The sequence below is a fragment of the Cryptomeria japonica genome, chromosome 5 (genome assembly GCF_030272615.1).
Source record: "Cryptomeria japonica chromosome 5, Sugi_1.0, whole genome shotgun sequence".
Classification (NCBI taxonomy): Eukaryota; Viridiplantae; Streptophyta; class Pinopsida; order Cupressales; family Cupressaceae; genus Cryptomeria; species Cryptomeria japonica.
The window spans coordinates 304,063,322-304,087,835 of NC_081409.1; the positions used below are offsets into that span (position 1 = coordinate 304,063,322).

The 24,514-nt window shown below is 34.4% G+C and overlaps 1 protein-coding gene across 1 annotated transcript in view; it reads right to left on the minus strand.

Annotated features, from left to right (window-relative positions):
* Window positions 1-1,829: 1,829 nt before the first annotated feature.
* Window positions 1,830-24,514, minus strand: part of LOC131066554 (indole-3-pyruvate monooxygenase YUCCA2) — a 56,282-nt gene continuing 33,597 nt past the window's right edge. Inside the window, exon 5 of the transcript XR_009111688.2 lies at window positions 1,830-1,961. The gene's annotated coding sequence lies outside the window, so the exon portion shown is untranslated. The remainder of the gene's footprint in view (window positions 1,962-24,514) is intronic.

Here is a 24,514-nt window from a genome sequence, read left to right on the forward strand (position 1 = left end):
TCTTTGAAGGGCCTCAGACCAGATGAGGAATATCGAGTGAACAGGTTGCAGGAAATAGAGCTTCTTAATGAAAAATGATAAAGTTCCTATGATCATCTCAAGGCATATCAGAACGAATGTGAAGAAGCCATAATCACAAATTTTTCCCAAGGGCTTTCAAAATTGGTGATGTCCTAAAATAAAATCCCAAAAATCAGCAAGATCAAGAAAAGAAGGGAAAATTTGGGCCCAATTGGTTGGGACCATTTGCCATCATATCATCCTATGGATCAGGAGCGCATCAATTGTGAACTTTAGAAGGGGACGTGCTCGACAAACCAACCAACAACATCCATCTGAAGAAGCTCTACACTTGATTCGTCCAATGCACAAATCAAGCAAAAAAATAAAAAAATGAAAAAAAGTATCAAAAATCGTCACTAAGGTGAAAAATTGGAAAACAGGCACCTTGTGAAATAAAAACAAAATTAAAAAATTATAAAAATACCCAAAAAATGAAAAACAAATCAAAAAGTGCAATAAAAACAAGTGGTGAAAACTTGGCAACAAATGCCACTTGTGAGAGATCGACTCCTCCATCTAACAATACTTATATCATATATTTTAATCCATCTAATCTAAGCCCATGGTCACCCCCAAACACTTATACACACCACATCATCCTTGACATACTTATTATAGTCACTATCCTTGATTAATCTGAATCATATCCCACCATGGCTTGGTGGTCAATGTACATATCCATATCGAATACTGTCTAGAGTAGGAACAAAATCCTGACCTCACTGGGGGCATTTCACCTTGAAGGTTTTAGACATTAGACCAAACATGTAGCAAGACAAAAAGTATCAGAACAACTAACAATGACAACAACGATACAAGAAGACTAGACATCATGGAATTGAACTAATTGGAACTGAACAAAAGATCTATTTGCAAGATGTTTTATTTGACAAGAATAAATTTCCAATAGCATGCATGCTTACTTATGGTTGTTAATTTTTGCTTATCATATCTCCTAAGTGACTCAAGGATGTCTCAAGGACTAGAGGAGCAAGGAAGGAATGTGATGTTTTTTTGGTCTATTGTATGGGAGTGAAGCCTTCTATTATGCAAATTTGTCTTATGACGTGATCGAGTAACATATTACTAAAGACATTTTGGATTTGTATAGGACAAAGGTTAACTCTTGTTTGTTTTATGCAAGCAACACTCAAGTTGTCTTGGTTCAATTATACCTCGACACTTGTGCTATCTTGCAATATCAAAATCCATGTAAGTTATACTCAGGTCATTATGGTTCAATTATACTATGATGCTTGTATCAACTTTCAACAAATCAAGGCTCCATGATGAAAACAACAAAAGCACTGACACTTTGATCAAAATAGATGACAATGTTGAGAAGAAAAAAATGCATATTAAGCTTTGTATTAGTTTCATATCATTTCATTAGTATCACATCATTATCATTTTAATATTGCATTAGTTGCATATCATTTCATTAGTATTATATCATTATCAGCTTAATCTTTCATTAGCTTGCATATCATTCTAAGATCATTAATAGCATAATATGTTAATCTTGCATTAGATTGCATATCATCATTATTTTTCATTTTTCATATGGTTCCATATAAATCATTAGGTGCATTCTCATAATCATATTAGGTTTACATTATCATTATCATTTAGACCATGTTAGAATCTTGCATATAGTTACATTCATTGCATTAGTTAACATTATCATTTCATACATCTCATTTTTAGGATAGATCTCACATTATCATTATCATTTCATTCATCTCATTTTCAAGATAGATATCACATTATCATTTTCATTTCATACATCTCATTTTCAAGATACATTCACAAATCAAAATCTTATCATTATTGCAATGCATCCCATACATGAGCATCATCATATCAAGCATATGTACCATTCTAGATTGCATTATTCCCTGCACACAAAAGCACAAAACAAGTTAGCAACATTTGCACAAATCTTAAGCATCTACAATCATTAAATCCAATCATCATTTGCATATCACCTTCCAACCATATAGCACATTACAATCATCATCTAAAGCATATAAATCACCCACAACACACACATCACATCATCTGCATCAGCATTTGCAAAAATCATCTAGATCAAAATCATATCATATAGCTCATCAAAATCTAAGTAGTTGCATCCATAACATATCATCATATATATGTGTGACCACATGTTGATCCAAAGGAAAAACAAAGGATATCTGTCAAAAATATATCACCAGTGAGGTAATCAAATGACCAAAGTCTCTAGATATATATCAATAACAAATGTTCATCACATCACGTAACATTAGTATCAAGGTAATAAATGAAGATCATTAAAACATCATATGAGAACATCGCTGACTAGCATATCAATAAGATCAAAGTACAACAAAGTATCATATCAGGAGGTCATCAAAATATGAAGATATATGTACATCAAGGTACAAATACAGAATCTATGATCATGATCACGATGCAGGATCAGCCTGACAACCACCAAGACCTACCTGCCAAGAGATCAAGCTATCTGCACTTGTGCTACTACTAGGAGCATCCCTCCTGGGACCCACAACTCCCTCTCTACCCCTCTGTCTTTGAGAACCTTCATGCCAAGAACTAGCAGCATAGGTAGGAGCACGTCGGTCTGATGGCACAACCTAGAAGTATAGAGTATTGTAATACTCTGCCTGCCCTGTCTGCTCAAAGAGACTCTAGATGGTGTCCCCTATCACACCTTGTGTGGCTGCCTACTACAATGATTGCATTGTCTCCTCTGCCTAGTTGCATCACTCTATCTCTATGTCCCGCTCTAGAAACATTGTCACTACTTGTCTCTACTCTATCTCTGTGTTCCTGAGACTGTGTAAGATGACCCTATACCCTATGCAGTAAGGACTGCAATGCTGCTACCTATGCCTGCTGTTGATGAGGAGGCACTCTAATCTGCAAACCTTGTGGCTACAAAGGCTATGGATCCTATATACCAACCTATCAAGAGGTAGGAGGGGGAATATCAATCCTCCTTCATTAGGCCAATGGTTGCACATCCTCCTCCTCGGATTCCTCCTCTATTGCTATGCTTGCCAATCCCATCAAACCTACTCCTCCACTAACTACCTCAAAATCTGTATCCTTATTAGAAGAGTCACCACTCTCCTCCTCAGATCTGTCACTGTTTGATCACTCTTTAGCCTCCACAGAAGCAACATCCTTCGCCTTAGATTACTATAACCACCTTGAACCACAAAAAGATTCTTGCTAAGAGGTTGAGAATTTGAAAAAGGACTAGCACCTTGAACTATGAAGATGGATTTGTTAGGTGTTTCATTCCCATGTATCATATTGATTGAAGATGGTTTGGGAACATGTCAGGAAGGTCTAGTGGAGTTGAAAGCATTAGGTGGCTCATAAAGAGGATTATCAACCTTAAATGTTTCTTCATGAGTAGGAATTTCTTTGGATTGAGTGAAAGGGATATCCTCATAGAGGGGATTATTAATGATAGTAAATCCTTGTAATCAAAGAAAATTCTCTTGTTCCAAAGTATCCTTACAAGGTGTATGCATTTTAGGAGAATGATCAACATCATTCATATGATAAGAATTATTGAAAGAAGTGTTGATAGTCTCTTCTTACACAAAAATGTTATCATGAATAAGTTTAATGTTGGGAGAGGGATTACCATAGTCATTAATGTTCCATCACTAGAAGGAAGAGTATTCAAAGAAGGTGCAGTATTGGTAGGAAAGATCATATCATCCTCTATCACCAAAGGATCTACATGGGAGAGGTACTCTCTAGGAGAAGGATCAACATCACTATTCAAAGCTTCATCCTTGGGAGGGAGATCTTTAGAAGAAATATTAGGAGTCTTTTCTTGAACTAGGGTATCCTCATGGGTAGAGACAATTTTGGGAGAGGGAATACCATTATTCTTTAATGCTTCATCTTTGGAAGGGAGAGCATTAATAGTTGTGTTATTGAAATCATCCTCTTACCTCAAAATTTCCTTAGTAGGATCTTTAGGAGAGGAGTGAAGACTCATAAGAAGGTCTAAGAAACTATCATGGTGCAAAGACAAGTCGGTCGAAGGCCGATGTAGGTAAAATGGGGTCCGGGGAAGCAGACCAAAAAAAAAATTTGGCATGAAAATATTTGAAAATATCCTTTTGTTTTACAAAACATAATGAAAGAAACAATGCAAGAAAAGAAAGTAAATTAACTGTCTAAGCAATTAAGTAGTTATGTGATTAACTATGTGAAAAACATAAAAGTGCATGAGCTATATGCTTAAAAAATAAACACATAATGCATATACCAATATTATTTGAGTTTTTTATGTTTTTTATAGAAAAGAAAAATTAAATAACAAGATCTAATTAGAAAATGCAGATCTAAGAAGGTTGGATTCACTTTGGGTTTACAAAAATGTGGTGTCAAAAAAGGGGATCGTGTAGTTTAGGACCTAACCCCACTTTCCTCCACACATTGGAATATGAAAGAACCTAAGAGATAATTCACTTTGAGTACTCCTTGTAAGAGAGATAGAGGGTCAGGGAATGTTTTAGGGTTTCTATTACTTTTATTCTATGAAGAGGATATGTGCAAAATGTGATGCAATGATTAACTATGCTAGGAGATGAACAAAGGTGCAAATATGAACTGAAAATATAGAAACTTGCAGATCTAAAACTACAGGACTGAGTACAGAACTAGAAAAAGAACTCATATGTGCACTTGCCACTAGAATTTGATGTCGACTGTGCATGACTAAGATTCCATGCCTTGGTCCTTGATACCAAAAGAAGCTGAACATTTAGAATCCAGGTCTTGAGAGTCTGAAATGTTGAACTACCAAAAAGTGTTGCAAATAAAAAAGGACCGGGGTGCCATGCCTTGGTCCTAGAAAATTGAGATCTAGATTTGAGATTGAGTCTATACCTATGTGTTCCACTAGTTTTGAATGTCGTGCGCTTGTCAGATTCCTATACTTACACTTGCAACTTGAAAAATGGCGTCTAGGTGGCTATATAGGGTTTTGCCTTAGTCAAACCCCTTGTTTTGGTGATTTCCACCTCCACTAATATCTGATGATGTATTTAAAATGTGTGTGCAAGAATATTGTATGCATGTAAGATCCTAAATGAGCAAGAAAGTAGATCTAGAGTTCTACTCTATACTTTGGAGAGTAAAACCTAATTGATTGTAAATGTAAATGTAAATGCTTCAAATCACATATGAAATAATGGATCCAAAGCATGAATGTTATGAAGCTCATACAAAGACATGAAAATAACATGAAATCATACCAAACCCTAAGGGAGAGGTACAAGCCAATCAACAATCGATGATCTCCTATTATTCTTTAATGTCTTCAAAGCTCCTAATTGATGTTGAATATGATTGATAAAGGATTGATAAATGCTTGATGAATACTTGATTTGCTGATTATAGATTCCACATAACCTACACTTTCACTTCATAAGAGGCTCCTTGAATTGCTTGTAAATTGATCCTTCAAATGAGGAAAGAGAAGGCTATATGTATGAAACCCTATCTTTGTTTTTGATCATAGGATGTCCTAGAATCAATTAAAATTTCACAATTCTCTGGATTCAAATATTAAAACACTACCAAAACATGCTCCCAAAATTCAGGGAGAAAATGTCAGGACCAAGAGGCTGCCTCTTGGTCCGACCAAATTTTTGCCAAATTTTTTGGGAAGCAAGATATTGTGATTCTAAAATCAATTCTAGGAGTATGTGGAGATTTGAGGTGTGTAGATATGCGAAATCGGGACTTGAAGATCAAAATAGGACATAAATAGGGTTTTTGATTAAATAATTAATTCCAAGAGTAAAATAAAAAGGGCAACACTTAGGGTTAAGGGCCCAATTCTATGATATGTAGAGTGATGAAAGATGACTTTAGATTTAATTAAATTAATTAATTAAATTCTTAAAGGGAAATTGAAATACAAGATTCAAACACACTAAGGTGGGTGCTAACCTAAGCATGGAATTGTACCACCCAATTAAGGGTGTACAAATTACGATGCTACATAAAATAATAATAATAATAATAATAATAATGTTAAAATGAATAAGAATTTGTATACATTTAATAGAACCTATGCTTATCATTTTTTTGGCCAATCTAATTTATGTATCTAATTTATGTTTGCAATGAAGAAGATGGTATGTATAGAAGATCAATATGGAGTTGTGATGTGAGTGTATAAATCAAAATATGCGCGAGTGTGCTTTCATGATCATATGATTTGCAGAAATTTGTGATGCAAAGATAGTGAAAGTGTGGTGATGATTGTTGTTAGAGTTGGCTACTTGGGACATTGGTTCAAGGGCGGATTCATATTTGGAGAAGACTTAATCTTGTTGATTCAAATTTTGGGATATTGTATCTTCCCTAAAGAAGTGATCTTCATTCTACAAGTCTTTGTATATTATCCTAGAGCAATGAGATTCAACCTACAAGTCCTTATGTATTTTTCTTTTGAGTAGTGAGCTTCAGCCTGCAAGTTTTGATGTACCTTTCCCTTAAATAGTGCATCTTAGCCTACAAGTCATTTTAGGTGGTAGTGTTCTTCCTTGGCAACGAGATTAAAATAGATTTCCAATCATTTCATATATTATGAGTTGACACTCACTATTATTTTTTCTTGTTTGGATTTTCCACATAAATCTAATCTTCTCATGTGTATGATATTTTATCTTTCATTATTGTTGATAAGGTTAAGATTAATCTAACAATGTTTTGGTAAAATAAAGTTTAAGTGTTTAATGTTTGGACTAATTCACCTGCCCCTCTCATTATGAAGTTGTGTTCAACAATTGGTATCAGAGAATAGTTCCTTTAGAAGAAGCTTAACCACTTGAGGTAGATTATGGATGTTGCAAGAAAAATCTTACAATATTCCCAAGTTTGATGGCACAAATTATTCTTTTTGGAAAATGATGATGGAATTATATAGGGACTCTATGGATTTTGGAATTTGGAAGTCAATTGTAGATTTTTTACACTTCTTCCTCTACTCTTCTCACTACTTCAAATGAGATCAGGGTACATGTGAAAAATGGAAAGGAAAGGAATGTAATTATAAGTGGATAGTCTAATAATGAACACTTGAAGGTGATGGGCTATAAATATTCCAAGGATGTATGGGAGAAACTTAGAAACATTTATGAAGGAGACAAGAAGATAAAGCAAGTCAAGTTGTGAAATATCAAGAATAGATTTGATAGCTTAAGAATGTTAGATTTTGAAAGTATTGATAGCTCTATACATTCAATAACAAAAGTTGTGTCTAGATTCACTCATGTTGGAGGAGAAATGAAAGAATATGAAGTTGTGAGGAAGTCACTTAGGAATATTACTAAATATTTAGTTCCTAAGGTGTTTGTCATTGTTCATAAAGTAGATATTTGGATACTTATACTATAGATCAACTATATGGATCCCACGTTGCCTTACAGATGAGAAACATTGAACTGAATAAACTAAAAAGGGAAGCTACATTTAAAGAAAGTAAGAAAGAAGAAGATGATGCTAACCTGAATAACAACCTTGATGATGCAAAAGTAAACTTTGTGAGAAGACTAAAGAAGGGGTTCAATAAATACAAATGTAAGTTATGTCTAATGTTTTTCAATCATGGAAGGGTTGGTCATTTTGTAGCTAGATGTCCTTATAGAGAAAAAAAAAAATAGAAGAAGGAATGATAAAAACATGAGGATAGATGATAGAGACAAAGGAGGAAAGCCTAAAAGAACTTTTTACTCCAAAGCAAGTAGCAAGATGAGGATTATGATGATTCCAGTGTTGAAACTTTTTTTATGGTTGTGAAAGTTGATGATGATGAGGAAATCAATATCTGATAGTTTAATGAGAACAATGAAAGATCATTAATTGTGTGTTCTACGCATGCAAAAGAGGAGTTCAATGTAAGGGTGATTGATAATGGTTTCTCAACCCACATGACATGTGATAGAAGATAATTTATTAGTTTTGAAAAGATAAATGGTCAATCAATCAAGTATGATGGTGTAGAATTTTCTCAAGTTTTTTCGTAAAGGGACAATATCCATTGATGGGAAGATCAAGACAAAGGGTGTTTTATATGTTAAGGGTTTCAGGTACAATCTTCTCAATGTTAGTTAGATGTGCAGTAAAGGATATAGGCTTGCATTTCATGATAAGGGTTATGAGATCTGAAAAGATAACTCTAGAAGACTGGTTGCAAAAGCAACATGAACTGATAGAAATATGTATTACTTGAAGGAAGCTATAAATGGCAATTGTTTAATTTATCAGAGTAGTGAGTGTTGTATTTGTCACAAGAGGATGGGACACACAAACTTTGATAACTTGGTGAAGATTAGTTCTACACATGTTGTTAGAGACATGCCAAATATTACCAAGCTTGCAAACACATTATACAAGGAATGCCAAATGGTAAAATGGACAAAGATAAAATTTAAGAACAATGATTTTTCTACTTCAAAACCTTTGGAGCTAATACATACCAATCTATGTAGACCTACTATGAAAAGGGCACTTAATGGTGAAAGGTACTTTGTGATATTTGATGATTATTATAAAATGACATGGGTTACTTTAATAAAAGAGAAATCAAAATATTTAGATATATTTAAGATTTTAAAATCTATGGTTGAAAATGAAATTCATTCTAAGACCAAATGCTTAAGCTCAGATAGAGCAGATGAATTTACATCAAATGAGTTTGAAAGGTTTTGTGAAGAGCATGGTATTACGAGACATGTGTTTTCTCCTAGGACACCACAACAAAATGGAATTTTGAAAGGGTAAATAGGATTGTTCATGAGATCACTATAACAATATTGAAAGATGTTAATCTATTGGGTGTTTATTGGAAGGAAGATGTGCATACTATAGTATATATTATTAATAGATTGAAGGTGAGAGTTAATAATTCCAAGACCCCTTGTGAGATTAGGTATAACATACCTACTACTATCAAGAATTTCAAAATATTTAGAAACAAATGTTCTATCAGAAGATATGGAGATGATCTTAGGAAGTTTGATTCAAGAGTTGATGAAGAATATTTCTTGGTTACTGAGAAACAAAAAGAAAGGTATACAAATGTTTTAACAAAAGACTCAAGAAGATAGTTGAAAATGTTGGCATTAGACTATCATTGATGTCAATGGTTTAGAAGATGTAGTGGATAGAGATGTAGAGATAATAAGTGCCATAGAGAGCTAGTGCAACTTGACAAGGAATATGCAAAGTGATAGCTTCACACCCACTAGTTAGAGATGCAAAGGCATTTAATCACAAGCCACAGAGAAGAAAAAGAACACAATTGGAAGTTTGCTTGGTCTTGTAATTGCAAAAAGAAGACATAGGCCATTGATTTGATAAGACATCGAGAAAACTGGTTTGACTCAAAAAGTGCAGTTGTAGTTATGCTAACACACTATGTTAGTAGCATGTAGTTATAGGGAGTGTCAGTCGCACATTGTTATAGGAAGCACATAACACATCATGTTATCACTATCACTATTTTGTGGTCAACTCTCTATGTTGACCAAAGGCGGCTAGGAAACTATGACAGGGAATGTCAATAACACGATGGGTTTGTTGCCCCATCATCCCGCAACAAGGAAGACTTGAGATAAAAATCTACTTGGGGTAGTTTCTAGGGATATCAATAAAATGATGGACTTATTGCCCCTCCATCCCACAATAAGGTAGGATGAAGACAAAAATCTTTGCGGGGTAGTTTCTACTATAAAGAAATGGTAGCGCCACCATCCCGCAACAAGAAGGAATGGGAAAAAATGTAATGCTTGCCAAAATACCCTAGAGAAAATAACCAAACTAAATAACAAATATATATATATATATATACATTTAACGCAAGCAGAATTATCATCTTAATTATTAACATATGTAAATATCCATTGATTCTTTCCCTAGGGTATCTCAACGTCACTACTTACTAGAAACATCTCAATAACATATCTTCATCATGAAATCAATAACAATCAATGCATTTAAATTCTACTCATTTCTTCTTATGATGAGATTATGAATTATCAATATATCTCCATAACCCCATAGTTATCCATGTTCATTTTAAGGCACCAACTCAAATGTTCCTAATCCCTATAATTTCATATCATGAAACTTAATACATCTTTCTCCTAATGGAACTAGATTATTCCTTACTCAATGCATCAAGATTACTATCCATACACATGTATAAGATCATGTCAGAAACAACTAGTCTACTTTCCAATTAGAAATTCATGTTTATAAACCAAATAAGAAGCAGACGTTATAACAAGAATGCCCCAAGTCTAATTATCTGATTCTCTAAACCATCATAAGATCACATACCTAATGTAACAAACATTTCTACAACATGAACCATTTGATAAAACATCATCTTATTTCATTACAAGATCATATTTTTTACATCAATATCATATCCTATTACAAAGAGTACATGATACAAGTACATAGTCTTCTTTACATTTACAATACCATCATGAGTACATTATTCAATCTCAATACATAGAAATCAGTTGCACATCTGCTACATAATGAATCATCATATAATCCATAACCACACACATTAGCATCAATGAGGAACATCCCAATGCAAGAAGGCATCAAATCACTCGACCATGTGGAACCAAATAGGAACCACCCCCTATGCTAGGAGATGACATGGGGTTCCAAATCACACTCAAGACCTAGGATGACACCTAACAATCAAGGGACTCAACATGACAACCACAAGATAACAACCAATACCAATGAAACCAATCATATCATAAAGCTAATCATAAATCAATAAACTCCCAGAGGCTTAATCAACAACAAAAGGGAATAAGGATAATGGACACATGTAGGGAAGAGTGTTATCACATGCTAGCCTCATGCAGAATCTGCCTCAACCCTTGGAGCCAAATTACAAGGAAGGTCGGTCTATCGCACCAATGGTCTTCCCAATCATAGATTCCAAAACCATCTCCCTGGAATCTGCCATCCCAAAATATCTTGTTGGGACCCATAATTGGGGCACACAACTCAAATTCATTATCTTGATTATGTGAATTCCTATTTGTAGTACCCCTACTCGTTTAAACTCATTGGACTCATATTTTATTGGTTTTTTTCAGTGGATACATTACCATGATTTGTTATTCAGACTTATATGACATTATTTCATGCTTTATATGGATATGAGATGCATAATTTATTTGCAGTATTTCAGTACTTGTGATTTATGGCATTTTATGGATCATTGCTATGTATTGACACTTTACTTTATCTATGCAATGTGGAATTATATCTTGTGTGTTTGCCAGTGTATTGGATGCAAGGGGAGGATTTTCCTTCACTCATTTCAGTGAGACAGAAAAAGTCGCGAATCTCCTTCATCGGTGTGTATATCGTGTTTTCTATATTGTATATATGCATGTGTGGTTCGGTGATGCAGGATAATTGTAGGTACAAGTACCGGGTAGGTATGGGGTATCATCTCCACCTGGCTTCACAGGTCTGAGCATGCCTTATATTTTTTGATGGAAGTGGAGGAGATAGTAGTTGACCCTATTTTATTTAGTTACACTCATGTGAGTGTTGTTGGTTGGTCGTCCTGTCAGTTTGTTTGGCCTTCGTATTTTGTTGTTTGATCTTTTATGAGTATTTTCTTGAGGTTTGCTTAGTTTGTGTGTTTAGTGATTTTAATTATTGCATGTTACATTTTATTTGTCTTGGAAGGGTCAAAAATTGTTAATAATGTGAATTAAATGGTGACTCTATGATTTAACATCCTTCATGTAGAAGTAGGTGAATTATCGAAACTATATTCTATGTTTGGTTTTCAAAATTATACTATATTTGTACGTATTTTAAATATTAGGAATCGATTATAAACTTATATATATTCGAAGGTGAATATAGTTTATGACTAATTATATTGATTATTTACTATGATTTATGATAAGTTGAAATATTTTAATTCTACGACCTAGCATATAGAATGATTAATCGTTTGTTATATAGATGTAAGTTAAATGGTAGACAACTTGATTTTATCAATCACACATAATCACATATATATAAATTAGTATTATTTATTATTATTTATACATTTAAAGTTTATTATTTACATTGCAAATTACTATATAGTTGCATGTACTTACATTTTGAGAAAGGTGGCGGGTTAGTATAAGCGACTATGTCGTATGGCAGATTGGGAGGTTGATTAGTCTTCCATTTAACTCAGAGCTAAGAACAATGACCACTATAAGTTGACATGTGGCATAGGACCAACACGTAGGCATAGACCATTAGTTAGATGTAGAAATCTAGAGGTTTTATCGTAGATACGTGTGTAATTATTGAATATGTAAATAGATTTGCAGAATTTAATTACTTTATGAAAATCCATAATATATTTAAATATATATTTATGAAAAATGGTTATTAAAGAATTTGTTGACAAGTTTAATGTTTAATATATATATTAATGAAAAATCATTAAATATATATATAAATATAAATAAATTAAAAACTAAAAATTTGAAATAATGATAAGGTGGTGGGTTAAAGAAAGTTATTAAAACAATAACTAGGGTGGCCGATAGTAATATCGACCACCCCCCTTAATTAAAGGGAGGGGTCGGTATTACCAATGACCACCCCTCCTCCCATTTAAATAAAAACTATGCCACATGGAGTTAAACACCGACCACTTCTTTTTCTACGTACACCAACCACATTGCAACTTAGGAATCGTGGAGTTTAATGCTAAGTAAGCCACATTTCAAGACACATAAACCACATGCAGCCACTTAAACTTTATGGTTGGAAAGTTAACGTGGAAAGTATAGTAATGGAGGGAGTCAACACCACCGATTACCCCCCAAACCACGGTGAAATGGCAGAGAAGTTGATTAAATCACTAGACTGGTATCCCACGATTGCAGTGAACAACGAGTTAAGAGAAGGATGTTGTTAGGTTGGTATCAAGTATACATGCAAACAAACACATAGAGTTTAAAGATAATCGGACCTCGCAACCACGTCTTTCATGTTATATGATCAAAGGGATTAATGTAGGGATTAATTTGGGAAGTAGCATGGTTCACCAGCTCACGTAAACCACTGATATCCACCGTGATCAACATGTTTAAGATAGTTATTTAACTTGCATGTTTTTAGGAAGTTATTTTTAGTAAAGACAACTTATTATTGGATTTAAAATCCACATGGATAATCTATAATTATGGACTTAACAACTATGGTGGTTGGTGTCACATAAGAAGTTAATGGATAACTTTGCATGTGAACACATAAGAATTCAAAACCATTTAGGACTATTATGTTGCAATAAAACCTTGAGTGGTGTCATTTAGAATCAATCCACCACTAAGAGAGATATCCCAAAAGTAGGAAAGAGGGTAGATGACAACACTATATATAGACCATTGAGTTGGAAGAGAAGGGGGAGGTGAGATGCAATGAAGGATTAGAGAATAGAATGAAGAAGAGAAGGTAGGAAAAGATATAGAGGAAGATAGCAAATAGCAAGTTGGAGCAGAGAGAAAATAAGAAAAAGAGAGCAAGATAGAGGAGAGAAAGAACGTACAAGAGTGACAAGAGATTAGGGAGAATGGAATAGTGGAGATTTTGATGTGTTTATGATCAAGTTGTAAAAGATCAACGATGATCATCTCTGATTTAGTGTCGAACTTAGGGGTTATGCTCTTGAATGAGTGTTAATTACTTTATTATTATCAGAGAAATTCTTAAAATATAGAAAGGGTAAGGACTCAAAATAGAGATCTCGTGAGATAGAAGAGCGCTGAGGTGGAAAGTATTGGAACCCAGATGTATTGCAGACAATTTGAAGTTATCAAGGATCATAATAGCCATGGATCGCGTTTCTTAAGGTAGGCTCAAATCTAGTATGTTTTGTTTAAAGGATTTAATAGATTAAGAATGATCTAGATTTATATTTATGAAATAGTTAGAGTCACAATATCAATCAATTTATTACAATCATGCAAGTATAGATGCATTAATGATATATTTTATAAAAGTTGGTAGATTAAACTTAGTGAAACTCTTAGAAAATTAGATCACCCAACCCTTTAGAAAATAGAGCTAGAGGATAGAGAGAGAACCTCTGAAATTGAACTACGAAAAAGATGAAACATTAGGTTTATGACTTATTAAATAGTGTATTAATATAGTTGTAATTATTATTTTCTGGAAGTTTTAATTTGAAATATATTTATGCATTTTGTTGTTTTAAGAAAAGATTACCTATATTAGGATCTTGTGTAAATGGTGTTTTCAGTCAAGTTTAAATTTCGTTGCAATTCTGGTTGAGTTGTCATTGTGTCCTATGTTATTATATTTCCTTGGTTAGGTGTTGATGTGTAACCTTATTGATGTGAGCCATTGTATGTTTTGTCCAAATGGTCAATCTTTGGTTAGTGATTGTGTATCCTTCACTTGTGGTTTGTCAGGATTAGGTATGGTTGTCTATTTCGCCATAGAGTTCTCATAGAGAGACCTTTCCTATAGTGTCCTATGAGAGAGAGTGGTTTTCGAGTGGGGGTCGTGCCTGAAGTGGATGATAGGATAACCCATCGGAAGTCAGATAAAAAGTGATAACCTAATAATTGATTAGGGGGTGGTTAGAATAAATATTAATTAAGATAATGTGCCTCATGCATAGGTGTAGTGCTTGTACAGGGCTCATAATGTTACGAGAAGGCCTGGAATGGAAAACTTACCACCTTGTCTTCATGAAAGGATTGGTAGGGTCCGCATGAGACTTAGTTGGAGCCAGAAGCTGGGAGAGGTTACCAAGACAGAGAGCCGAGACCTAGGAGGTTGTACCATGGTATCCATCTTAAGCTATGTGATGACACTCTCTCCTTAGAGTCACTAGTGTTTGGGTGTTGAGTCACATGGATGTTGCGGAGTCTTGTAGTTCTTTTGTACTTGTCTTACTTTGCTTGCTTGAGGGTTTTCTACTATATCCTAGCACAGTGGGGTGGTTCCATTTCGGGATCACATGGTCAAGTGGTAGTGCCACTTCCCATTCGATGTTCTGGAATGTATCTTCAGGTGAGGAAGGGCTTTGCTAGTGTTATTGGTTCGTGGTTCATGTACCAACTCATGTCTGTGGTCATGGTATCAAACTTTTATGTAACCTTGATATTGTCACTTTGTAATCCGCGATATTTGTGGTAACCATATATTTATGGATATTGTAAAAGGGAATCATTGAAATGTTTTTTATTTTAGTTGCCTTAATCTTTTATATATATGATCTATTAGAAATGAATGCATTGGAGTACTTTGATTCTTTCATTGTGGAATATGAATGTATGTGTGGTTTTTGTCTTAAGCATTTGATTTTCCTATTTAGATGAATAGTTGGATTAACCATGGTGTTAACATAATTTGCGAATTAATCTTCGTTGGTAACCCTTAGGAAATCATGTGTTAGTCTTCCGCTATGTTATTAGACATGGAATGGTTATAATTAGTGCACTTGTTCTTTAAAAAAAAATTATTATACCCTTTTAGTTTCCTAGTTGTATTGTTTTCCTTTAGGATTTTTGGCGGGGCATTACACTATTACCCAAACCCACTAATCAATTAATTATGGTATCACTTGCAATTATCCATAAACTCTTCATGTGGTTCCATGATAGGTCTAGACCCTTTCTTAGCAGTCTATTGCTCATGACCCTAGTCCTACAGATGCAATAGTCCACTCTCCCAACCATGGACCATAACCTTAGGGAAAATACTCATCAAAATAACATCAAAATAATGCCATGAAAGCTCACAAATGACATAAACATAGTCACAATCTCATTGATACAATCTGAAGTATAAAATAGTTTATAAAGCCAAATTGCAAACAAGAGCCTCCACTATAAAAAACATAACAATAAGCAAGAGTAAGACACATATACATGTTACTCAACCATAAAAAAATACAATCCTCAATAGCAGATCACATGCCTCACGTTGGAGCATACATAAATCATCCTCAACAACAAGGTGTTCTCCTTCTTGCTAGAGATATGACAACATATATGCACAATCGTCAATGATGAGGCAATATCCCTCTTACTAGAGCCCAAATAAAAATGAAACATTCAAATCTGGGAAATACACAAAGCCAAGAACCTCAAGGACATCACAACATGCCTCTAGTAAAAATCCAAAATCATAAAAAAATGATCACAACTGACAAAATTATCAAAAACCTACTAAAAAGGCAGAATCGCGCATTTGACCAATTTTTTAATGCATATGAAAAATCTTTTAGCGTATTTGCAAAATCTTTTAGGGAATTTGTTAAATATATTAGAGCATTCGTTAAATCTCTTAGAGCATCTGTTAAATCTTTTAGAGCATTCCTATTATGTGTGATAATACTAGTGCAATAAATATTTCAAAGAATCTGGTGATGCATTCAAGAACCAAACACATTTCTATTTGGCATCACTTCTTAAGGGATAATTGCAGAGAAGTGTAGACACCTAAAAATGTCTCATTGATCATGCATTGATTATTCGTCTTAATAATTAAATAATTTTTTAATTATTTAATTAAACTGATTAAATTCTTCTAAATTAATTTTAATCATCATTTTAATGTTACCAATTATTCTATTTCTATCTCCTTAATCAATTAATTATTTAACCCTTTCTATACAATAAATTAAATATTTATTATTTAATTAATTTTGATTTGATCCTTTAATTAAATAATCTTTATTATTTAATTAAATTAAATTTAAAATAATAAAATAATTTATTTAGATTGTTTAATTAACTAATTTATTCTTCAACTTCAAAATTCAAATCCCAAAATTCTAATTACATGAAATTTCAATTAATTTCATGTGCATTTCACATTTTGAAAATCCAAATTAAAATTAAAATGAAAATGAAATGTGAATTTCATCTCAAATTGCTACATCACATGTTGAAATTCTAACTCCCACTCACTTTCAATCTGACTAGACAATCAATTCAGTCAACTAAGTTCCTACATCACATGTTGAAATTCTAACTCCCACTCACTTTCAGTCTGACTATGCAATCAATTCAGTCAACTACGTAATCTATTCAGTCATCTCCTCAGTTAACTCATCAATCACCTTGTTTAACTCAAATAAGCTTTTCAGAACAAAGTAATCAAATGAATTAACAAACCAATAAACTTAGTTCACTAATCAATCTAATCAGTTCACTAACCAATCAATTCCAGTTGACTCATCAATCAAATGAGTTGAACTCCCAATTAGTTTTGTCTCAATCAATCTCCATTATTGATTGATTCTATTCCAGAATGAATGCCAACCGTCCATTCTCACCCTTCAGAATCTATAAATTCAACCTATTTCTCCTCAATTTTCTTAATCACAAACTTCAAATATTTGTTCCATTTTGTAAGTTAATCATAACAACACTGAGAGTCAACATTATGCAGAGAAGAGAAGAGAAATGTAAGCAAATCTTCCATAAAGGGGTTTCTTCTTATTTAGTTTAATGTCCTTATTTCGCAGTATTTTCATTGATTTGCATTAAATCTAGTTAATTAGTTGGGTTTCGTGTTTTGCCTTAGCCTATAGCTTAATTTCTCATGATATTTGATGTGAAAACAATGGTGAACTCAATGTGAAGTAACAACAAATGATATTTTTGCATGATTTGGTGTTTTTTCAGGTTCTGTGTATGGATTCTCATAGGCACAAATATCTTTTTGCATTAGTCTATATAGAATTTTATATTTGTTCACTTAACAGTTGGCATTTCACATTCATTGGTTGGGAATTTAACATACGTCTAGGATGAGAACACAAACAAGCAATTGAGTCATTTTTGTTCGCGGCCTTTCTTTATCTCTAATTATAATTAATCTTCTTGATTCTGAAAATTTTCTATTTTTTACTTTCATACTGATATGGAGGATCTCACAAAAGAGTTGGACTTTGATTAGTAGGTTGGTAAAAGATGTTATAGTGGGTCTCCATACTTTTTTACACCCTACTCTTCATCCATGAACCAATTCCAACACCTAAACTCTTTTGGGAAACTCTCTATCAACTAGTTTTCTCAATTACTCAAGACCTAGGCTAGAACTCACTAGAGTAAGTTCAACCATCAAGATATCAAATTCTTTAACCTTCACTTGTACAGGAATAGGAGGTTGCTGAGATGGTGTAACAAATCCCATCATGTGGTTTTGTGACTTGTTTCACTCTATTTCCGCGTCGCTTTCACAAGTTCCTATTTTCTAGTAGCCCTAAGAGCCCCTTTTAGCCCTACCTCCACAGTTTTTGCTTAATTTCTCAGACAAAATCCAAAAGACCCCCTAAAATATTTAGAGATCAAGATACCCTTTTGGACATTCTTTGATATTCGGGAGGTTAGGTTGGCTGACACGTCCGTATAGGTACGGACCCCAAAATGGCTCTTTTTGAGGGTTTAAGGGTTAAGAGCCTTCTCCAATAGGGTTTTTTGATTCCCACACTCTATCACAAATCCATAATTCTATTGAGGATCTATTAGGATTCCTTCTTCCATGCCAAACACTTGTCACAACCATATTTGTTCATCCTTGCAAGCAAAAGTGGACATGATAGTCAAGTTCCTTAGCCGGGCTATGACAAAGCTCGCCTAGGACTTGATATCAAATTGTTTCAAAAAAATATCCAAGGAACCAAAATGGATATACACATTTTACATAGGCTCCATGACTTTAATCCCAAGGTCCATTCAGAAAACACAGTGGGATTTCTAGTTGGAGCCATTGCTAGGGTATTAATCCTTTACTCAGACCGAGAGTAGTGTAGTTCAAGAAAATTTACAAACAAAGCACTAAACCTGAACTATGAAAGAGTATAAACACTTCCTAAGCACCACAAAAAATTATGCTAAACCACCATTAAAGTACATTACCAAGATCAATCCATCTGGTATGGACCGCTATAACCAAAATTACAAGTTTTATGAAAAAATCTAAAAAATTGCCTTCAAATGTTATTCAAAATTTTCTCTTGAATCTTCCAAACCATTTACAATGATTTAAAAAGAATTATATATGTCTCCTTTCTCATAACCAACAACCCATTGGTTTCTTAACCACCAATTTGATCAATTTTTGAAAAGTTGCTCCTAAAGTTGCAAAAAGTTGTCAAGCAACAATGACAACTTTTGCTCCAATTTGCATTTTTGAAACTTATGCATCTTTACTCACTCCAAACTCCCTAGGATGGTTCCCTAACACTAAAATAACATGTCCAAAAGCCTTATGAGGCCTTGCAAAGAGTTTTACACTATTTTGCAAAATGATGACATTTTTGGCTTACAAAGGCACTTTGGCCAAAACTGAGCAAATAAGCTAAAACACGAGACAACAAAACTAGAAATAACCTTAAACCACACACTTGGAATTTTAAATAGTCATTTGTTCACCCATTGACCCCAAACATGATCAATCACTCCAAAATTTTGAAAAATGCAATAAAACTAGGTGCTACTGCACCACATACATTTGTCTAACAAGAACCTAATCCATGGCATGCAAAGTAAGGTTCAAGATCTCAAGATCCAGGAGAAAGGATGAACAGAGAGGATAACAACAATATTTTTAGAAGATCTTGTAGGTAGAAAGAAAATTCAACGAACCTGAACTCCAAATCGCTTATTTCAGATACCAAAATGAGTTGAGGCCTACATAGCGAAATACAACATGATAGAAGGAACCACATTGTTTATTTGATAACAATCTTCTATTTTGCAAATTTTCTCTTCTTTTTTTTTTTCTTATCAGTACTCTAGTTGTCGTATCATATTCATTCTGACATAATTTCACATCCATTGTATCAGAATTTCACATTACCTATAGCATAATTTCACACATTAGTTTAGTTTTTGTTTCACATTTGTTTAGATATTATTTCACATTGGTTTGATAAAATAGATGACATTTTTTTCTTGTCATTTCTTTTATGTTCTAGTTTTTTTATTTTGCTTATGCTCTGTTTGCAGTATGTAGAGAGGAAATAGAGAAGGATCGATTAGTCAAAGCCTTTTGTGAAACTACTAACTTGTGGATTGCAGGGTTTCTTTTATTAATTTCTATTTTTATTCACACTTCAGTTTGGTGCTTTAAAATAAACTTGTGTATGCAATTCACACTTTGATTTGGGCTAAAAAATAGACATGGATTTGTTTTATGTTTAGGACATCTCACACATTGCAATGATTTAAGTTTAATGAACTCTTGTTTTCCATTTTTGGTGCACTTTCACATTTTGTAGAATGGACCATAGTTGTATGAAGTACCTTTCCACCCACCTTCGAGGTCTTGGGAGATAGGGAAAAGTGATAGTGATACCCAATTTTTATTTTAGTAGTGAGGGCTATCTTTGATTGGGAATTTAATCACCCCACAAAGGTATCTCAAATTGGAACATGTTGGGGATATCGACTCTCCCAACATGATCTCGAGTGGGTTTTGCGAGCCACCATATAAATATGTTGGTCAGGCTGCTAGAGTGCTGAGTAAATTTGGCATATGTGGATGCCCCCTCTGCATTGATAAGCTCAGTTCAAGCCTCAAGCGGCTTGCTTGAAGAATCCCTCATTGGACTAGTGATTCCTTAGAACTATACTACATGCCAATTTTTTTAGTTGACAAAAATCCCACATTTGATGGTTTAGGGAGTGCAAATCGTACCTCATAGATACCCCTCATGTACCTTTCAAGAATGAGATAGGAATACCATTGTTACAATATCTCTAGATATTTGGGGTAAGAGAATTTGGTATGCCTGAGAAGTGAGTGTTGTGGTGGGGGAGCCAGTGCTACCAGTTATCTATTTGTCTATCTTTCTTGGGTATTTTGTTCCAGGGGCCCCATCGGATGGTTTCCTCTTTCCAGCCCAAGTTGTAAATGCTTTCCTTATGTCTCTAATTTGTTCGATGTTTTAAACCAATCAAAGGTAGTTCTTATTGGGCCAATCTAGGCCTTTCTCATGTAACTCTGAATATCAGAGTTGTCAAAACAAATCCAATTGGCCATACTATCTTTGATCTATATATGTAGTGTTTTCAAAAACCCTCCAAACACATAATTGTTCTCAAATAAGGTCACTCAAAAAACCAACCCAATCAATACCAAAACTATCAAAAAAGGTCTCAAAATCCCAAAACAAAGTTTCTTATTCACATATTTTGTGATCATATGTTGGTTCAAAGTCCTTAGTCCTCATATTGCATAGTCCATCCAAATAGGTCCTCATATAGTCCTTGCATAATCTATATTACATAGTCTATATTGCATATGTCCTTGCCTAGTCTATCTTGCATAATGCTTGCATTTGCCTTTGCCCAGTCCATCCTTATTCCTCATATTTTATGTATAATCCTTTCATAGTCCTCACTTTGCATCTGTTAGATTATGTGAGAAGAAATAATTGAGCTAGGATTTGATGTCGGTCGTAGATCACATGCAACTCCAAGCAACAAATGATCAAAAAACAAAATAGTTGAATGAAGATAAATCTAATATGAGAGAAAAAATAGAGACATAAGAGAATTTGGAGAAGACTCTCACCAAGCTATCACTGAACTAGTGAAGGTGAGAGTATAGTGCTTATTATATAAAAAAATAATAGCATGTACATTGAAGGAGTGTTTTAACTCCTATTCCCCATAAAAGTGGGAGGTTTTACCTTGATAAATTACAAATCATGTGGCATAACCTCCTTACATGAAGACATGAAAGGAGTTGAGAAAGTTGGTAGTACCCATGTGAGGTGGAGAGTTACACATGTAGCTAAATTATTTCACCATGTGTCCTCATATTAACCACTCCTAATAATGTAAGAAAGCTTAAATAATGTGTAGGAAAAATAAATACCCCCTAACATAAGGAAAATAAAAAACCTACACTAACACCCCCCCTTAAGCATAGCTTAGGTGGGTGAAATTATGGGTCCCAACAAATTAGGACTTGTTAGGTACCCACGTACACATATATCACCCCCTAAATAATCCCCCCATAAGAGGAATAGCCCCCCCCACCCCCCCCCCCCCACATAAATAGAGAGAGAGAAATAATGAAGAACTAAGAAGCCCCTCCTTAAGTAGACACTTGTCACATCCCAAGCAAAGCTTGCAAATGAAGGAACTTCCTTTCGGTGAAGGGTTGGGTGAAGAAGTTTGCATTTTATTCCAATGTAGAACAATACTTAAGATCAATGATGCCTTCTTGAATTAACTCCTGAATATAGTGCATATGTATCTCAATGTGTTTCATCCTCTGGTGATGAACTGGATTTCTTGAGATATGTATAGCACTTTGATTATCATAAAAGATGATGGTAAGCTTTCTGATTGGAATACCTAACTTTGTGAGAATTATATGAAGCCAAATAGCCTCAATGGTGGCATTGACTTCCCCTCGATACTCAACCTTTGTCGATGAAAGAGAAATTACAAACTACTTCTTTCTCAACCAACAAACTAGACTAGAACCAAGTGAGAAGCAATACTTTGAAGTAGACTTGAGATCTTCATAATCACCCGCCCAATTGAAATGTGTATATCCCTGAGTCAATATCCATGCATGTTGCATACTGAATTCCATAATTATGAGTACCTTGAATGTAGTGGAGGATCCGCTTAGCTTCTTTCCAATGCAAGTCATGTGGCTCCTGCATGAATCTAGAGACCATGCCCACAACATATGAAATATAAGGTCTCATATGAGTCAAGTAGATATGGCTCCCAACAAGGCATCAGTATAAAGTTCCATCAACCAAGGGTGAAGATCACTTAGGCTCAAGTTTGATCCCTGACAAAAATGGAGTAGGTGTAGGCTTATAGTTAGCCATAAAAAATCTAGAGAGCATATCAAGTGCATACTTGGGTTGTCCAAGGAAGATACCTAAAGATGATTGAGTGATCTCAATCTCCAAGAAGTAATGTAGAAGACCCAAGTTTGACATCAAAAATCTATCATGTAGAACAATTTTTCATTTCCTTGATGGTGGATGAGTGACTCCCCGTGATCAACAAGTCATCAACATAGAGAACTAGAAATATGAGAGTATCATCTTGCTGCAAAATATATATGTTCGGATCAGAATAGCATCAAGTGAAACCAATTGTTAGAAGGAATGGGTCCATCTTGGCATATCAAGCTTGAGGAGCCTATTTGAGGCCATAGAGAGACTTTCGAAGTTGACCCCTATGGTTGGTTCATGTAGATTTCCTCCCGAAGGTCACCATGAAGAAATGTACTCTTCACATCCATCTGATGAACTTCCCAACAATGGGCTGCACCTATAGCAAGGACAAGTCAGATGGAATAGATTCTAGCAACTAAAGCAAAAGTCTTAGAGTAATCAACCCCTGGAACTTGGGAAAATCCTTTTTCTACCAAGTGAGATTTATACTTATCAACTGACCCATCTACTACAAGTTTTGTTTGATAGATCCACTTGCATCAAAAAAGTTTTCTTCCCTTAGAAAGAGGAACTTAATCCCATGTGTGATTTATTTCCAAGGAATTAAACTCTTCTTGCATTGTAACATCCCACTCAGAAACACCTAAAGCTTCTCAAAAACACTATGGATCAGAACTGAAGCAATGAAGAGATGTGGAGCTTGCTGAAATTATGATCTTGTTCTTCTAGTATCTGATGGATCAGCAAGCCAATCTCCTGCTGACTCAAATGTTTGTCAAGCCCAAAGAGGCACTGAGGCTAGAGAGTCTAGGGGAGAATCATCAACCTCTGAATGATGACTATGAGAGGAATGTGAATCCTCATCATTACTGTCACCATTTGAAGTGGAGGAAGAATATTCCTCATCAAGATTAGGAGGATTAACATCCTATGAATAACTGTCATCATGATGCAATGTCTCCAATGTGATAGTGGATGGAGAAGTGGTATGAGAAGAACTAGAAGAACTCTCCTCAAAATACACTCCTCTCAATGAATAACTCATACCCTTTGACATTGTAAAATATGCAAGGCTTGCTCTACAGATCAATAGCCTTATGTTTCATTTCTAAAATGTGGGCCCAGGCAAGAGAACCAAACACTCCAAAGTGCTTAACTATAGGTTTCCGACCAATCCATGCTTGAAAAGGAGATACCCCCTTCACAACTTTGTGAGGAACTTGGTTTTGGATGTAATATGCAGAGTTCACAGCCTATGCTCAATATAAAGGTGCCAAACACTTGGAGTGAATCATAATTCACTCCATCTCCTTTGAGGACATATTCTAATTCACTCCATCTCCTTCAAGGACCTATTATTGCATTCTATGAAACCATTCAGCTAAGGAATATATGGAACAATGTGTTGTATATTGATACCTTCTA